Source organism: Chrysochloris asiatica, unplaced genomic scaffold (assembly GCF_000296735.1).
Source record: "Chrysochloris asiatica unplaced genomic scaffold, ChrAsi1.0 scaffold00016, whole genome shotgun sequence".
Lineage (NCBI taxonomy): Eukaryota > Metazoa > Chordata > Mammalia > Afrosoricida > Chrysochloridae > Chrysochloris > Chrysochloris asiatica.
The window spans coordinates 11,121,700-11,126,754 of NW_006408534.1; the positions used below are offsets into that span (position 1 = coordinate 11,121,700).

Consider the following 5,055-nt stretch of genomic DNA (forward strand, 5'->3'; position numbering starts at 1 on the left):
GAGCGGCTGGTAGTTTCGAACCGCTGACCTTAAGGTTCGCAGCCCGATTCGTAACCACTACCAGAGCTCCTTAGAAGGCTATAAATTTAGCCTAGAATCCTTAGTTTGTTTCTTATTCTTCTATAAATTCAGCATTATATGCTAAAGACAGTCAACCCAGACCCACAAACCATCTGCAACTGTAATATCACATATAGTATACATTAGAAATACTATAGCCCCACAGAAAAGTTAAGTACATTAGTGAGAGTTGGGCCTGAAAAAGTTAGGAATGCAGTAGAAAATGCATAGCTCATAAAAAGAGGAAGGAAATGGCTGTGAGACCTTATGACCTCGAACGGAGCTGTGAAAGGGGAAGACCTAATGCACAAGTAGTAGTTGTTAAGACCACAATAATTTATGTAACAAATATTTATGAAGTTTCTATTCTGTGTTGGCCAATATTCTAGGCAGTTAAGAGCACAAATCAACTCCCTGATCTCAAGGAGCTTACACTTTTAGATACCGAAACAACTGCAGTTGAACCGATTTGGACCATAGTGACCATTTAGAGTAGAGAAGAACTGTTCCTGAAGGTTTTTGAAACTGTAAATTTTTATGGGAGCAGACAGCCTCATGTTTTCCCTGAGAAGCAACTGATGGTTTCAATCACCAATCTCCTAGTTAGCAGCCCAATGCTTAACCCACTCTGCCACCAGGGGTTGGCTGTTGTTGTGAAGTGGGTTCCAACTCATAGTAACCCCTGTATAGGATTTCCAAGGAGCGACTGCTGGGACCAGGGCTTTATTGTTGTTGTTAAGTGCCTTTGAGACGGTTCTGCTCATAGCTGACCTTGAGTTTCAAACCAACCATGAGGTTAAGTGCTTATCCTAAGGCCCCACACCAGGACCATGGCTTTAGTAGGTCACAATAAATAATAAGAAAACAAATATATCAGATGGTGATAAATGCTATTGAAAAAAATATATACAGCATGCATCCCAGAAGCAAAGGGAAGGAAATGTTTGAGGAGAAAGAATGATCAACTGTATCAACTGGTGTAAATAAGATGAAAAAAAAAGAGGCCTGAGAAGTGATTACTACAACAAGAGATATGTGGATCAATAACAGCCACCATGAGTGCTATACTTTGGTAGAGTGAAAATTTTCTGGTCAAGGGTTCAAAGGAAAAAAGGTAGAAAGAAATTACAAATGGCTAGTATAGACAATTCAAACTAGTAGTCAATGGGGACCATATTCTGAAGAGAAAATTTTTTTCTGATATTTGTAATATGATGAGAATAGAGAGAGGGTAAAACTGATGATGCAAGACAGAAAAGATAACAGCAGGAGAGATCATGAGTAAGCAACTAAAAAATGGGATCTCCATGAGAGTTGGCTTTACAAAGAGTACCGAGTCTATCTATGTGAACAAGAGGAAAGACCAATTAAATGAGGCCAAACAAAGGTGACGATGGGAGTTTGTGGCAGTTCGCTTTTGATTGCTTACTTCTTTTTCTATGAAATGGGAGGGTTATCCTGAAAGTGAAGAAGAAGAAATAAGGTGTTAATGGAAGTTGGAGCAGGATGTGTAAAATAGTCCTTTAAAAGACTAAACTGACTGGACAAATACATTTCTAGGAAATCCAGGAAGCAATAAAAGCCTTACTACAGTGGTGGTTGTTGTTAAATACTGTTGCATGGTTCTGTCCCATAGCGACCCTGTATAGGGTTTCTGAGGCTATAAATCTTTGAGGGAGTTGAAATTTTCATCTTTTTCACACAGAGTGGTTGAGTGGTTGCTGGGTTCGAACTGCTGCCCTTGTGGTCTGCAGTCCAGTGCTTATCCTACAAAACCACCACACCCCCTCACTACAGTTAGGGGTATGGTTTTTAAGTGAGATCAACTATCACAAATTCCACTGCATTGGTACATATATATTTTTTGCTTTCTTCATGTATGATGTTCTTGATGTCATCCCACAAGTCTTCTGGTTTTCAGTCATGACTGTCTAATGCATCAAATCTGTTCTTCTGATGGTCTCTACATTCAGGTGGGATATACTCAAGGGCATGTTTTATTTCGTCCAGATTTGTTTTAATTTTCTTCAGTTTCAGCCTGAACTTAATATGAGCAACTGATGGTCTATACCACAGTCAGACCATGGACTTGCTCTGGATGACAATATTGAGCTCCTTCATCATGTAGTCCCACAAAAGTAGTCAATTTGATTCCTGAGTAGTCTATCTAGTGAGATCTTTTAATGTTGTTGAAAAAGGTATTTGCAATAAATAATGAATAAATCACTGATACTGAAAATTTCTATCATTTGATCTCCAGTATAATTTCTATTACCAGGGCCATATTTTTCAACTACTGTTCCTTACTCTTTATTTCCAGCTTTTATATTCCAATAACTAGTAGTTATCAATGCATTTTGAATGCATGTGTATCAATTTCAGACTACTGAAGTTGGTAGAATTCCTCAATTTCATAACTGGCTTTAGTGGTTGGTGTGTAATTTGAATAATAGTTGTATTAAATGGTCTTTCTTGTAGGCATATAGATATTATCCTATCACAGACAGCATTGTACTTCAAGATAGATATTGTAATACTCTTTTTGACAATACATGTGATGCCATTCGTCTTCATCTTGTCGTTCCGAGCATAGTAGACTATGTGACTGTCTAATTTAAAATGGTCAATACCAGTCCTTTGCATTTTGGACAACTTCTAATAATTATTTTGGACAACTTCTAATAATCTATACTTGATACATTGCATGTTTCAATTATTAATGGAGGTCTGCTACTGTTTCTTCTCATTTTCATTTGATTATTAAAAAAGGGAAGAAAGAAAAGATAAAAATGGGTGGCAGAAGAGACTTGAAACTTGCTCTTGAGTATACAGAAGCTAAAGCAAACAGAAGAAATGAGGAAGTCAAAGAGCTGAACAGAAAATCTGAAGACAACTTGAGAAAACAAAGTCAAGTTTTATAATGAAATGTGTAAAGACTTAGAACTAGAAAAACTAAAAGGGAAGAAAACACTCAGCATTTCTCAAGCTGAAAGAACTAAAGAGAAAATTGAAGCCTCGACTAGAAATACTGAAGAATTTCATGGGCCACACCAAGACTCCATTGAATGATGTAGAACGCATAAAAAGCAGATGGTACACCAAAAAGTATTGGTCAATGCTCAACCATTTCAAGAAGCAGCATGTGATCAAGAACCAATGGTACTGAAGGAAGATGTCTAAGCTGCACTGAAGGCAGTGGTGAAAAACAAAGCTCCAGGAATTGAAGGAATACAAATCGAAATGTTTCAACTAACTGATGCAGCAATGTAAGCACTCACTTGTCTATGCTAAGGATGGACAACCTAACAACCCATATTTGTGCTTTCATTCCAAAGAAAAGTGACCCAACAGAATGCAGAAATCATTCTTTCTGCATTCATTACTATCACATGTAAGTAAAATTTTACTGAAGATAATTCAAAAACAGTTGTAGCAGTATACTAACAGGAAACTGTCAGAAATTCAAGCAGGATTCAGAGGAGGATGTAAAATGAGGGATATCACTGCTGACATCAGATGAATATTGACTGAAAGCAGAGAATACCAGAAATAAGTCTATGTGTTTTTTATTGACTATATAAAGACATTCAACTGTGTGAATCATAATAAACTATGGATAATATTGTGACGAATGGGTATTCTACAACACTTAATTGTGTTTATGAGGAACATGTACATAGGTCAAGAGGGAGTGGTGCCAACAAGAGATAGTGAATGATTTAAAATCAGGAAAGATGCACACTAGAGTTGTATCCTTCCATCGTACTTGAATAAACATTCTGTATGTTAAGTAAATAATCTGAGAAGGTGGATTATATAAAGAAGAACATGGCATCAAGATTGGAGAAAGACTCATTAACAATCTAAGATATGCAGATGACACAACCTTGCTGGCTGGAAGTAAAGAGGACTTAAAATACTGATAAAGTTCAATGCCTTTCAGTATAGATTGAACCTCAATGAAAAGTAAACAAAAATCCTCACAACTGGACCAATAAACAACATCATGATAAATGGAGAAAGGATTGAAGTTGTCAAAAGGCTTCATTTTGCTTGAATCCACAATCAACATTCCTGGAAACAACAGTCAAGAAATCAAACATACTGAATTAGGCAAAGCTGCTGCAAAACACCTCTTTATGTATTAATGAGCAAAGATGTCAGTTTGAGGACTAAGGTGTGCCTGAGCAAACCATGGTATTGTCAATGGCCTCATATGCATGTGAAAGTTGGGCAATAATAAGGAAGACTATAGAAGAATTGAAGCATTTGAATCATGCTGCTAGCAATGAATATTTGTTTGCCATAAGAGCAAAAAAATGTATCTTGAAAGAAATGAAACCAGAATGTTCCTTGGAAGCAAGATGACAAGACCTCATCTCTTCTTCTTTGGACATGTTGTCAGGAGTGAACTGTTCCTAGAGAAGGACATAATGCTTGGTAAAGCAGAAGTTCAGTGAAGAAGATGAACACCCCCAATGAGATGGACTATCACAATGGCAGCAGCAATGGACTCAACCATAATAATTGTGAAGATAGCTCAGGACTGGACAGTATAGAAGAATCTATGCATTTGAGTTATGGTCCTGGCAATGAACTGGCTCAATGGCACCTAACAACAACAGGCACAGAAATGGAGTAGGAGGGATTTGGATTTTACAGAATTGCGGGTTTGCCAGATAACTACTACAAAAAGGGCAGGGTATCTTAGAGAGTTTACAAAAGAATGGTTTTAATCATGGACCATGGAATCTAAGCTGGATCAAAAGTGAAGCAAGTTCATACAAAGGAAGTGGTGGGTGGATAGTGAAAAGGAGATAGGCACAATTGAAGATAGATTCCAGTGAACTGGAAGAATTGTTGCAGTGAGAAACCTTAAAAAGAATGAACTCAAAACAACAATGAGATATCATCTCACACCAACAATAACAGCAAAGATAAAAAAGTCTAGAGGACAATAAATGCTGGTGGGGATGCGGCCAGACTGGGACACTC

The 5,055-nt window shown here is 37.3% G+C and overlaps 1 protein-coding gene across 2 annotated transcripts in view; it reads right to left on the reverse strand.

The window, feature by feature from the left end:
* The window catches only part of BRE (brain and reproductive organ-expressed (TNFRSF1A modulator)), a 746,464-nt gene that overhangs the window by 511,085 nt on the left and 230,324 nt on the right, over window positions 1-5,055 (reverse strand). The window lies entirely within an intron of this gene.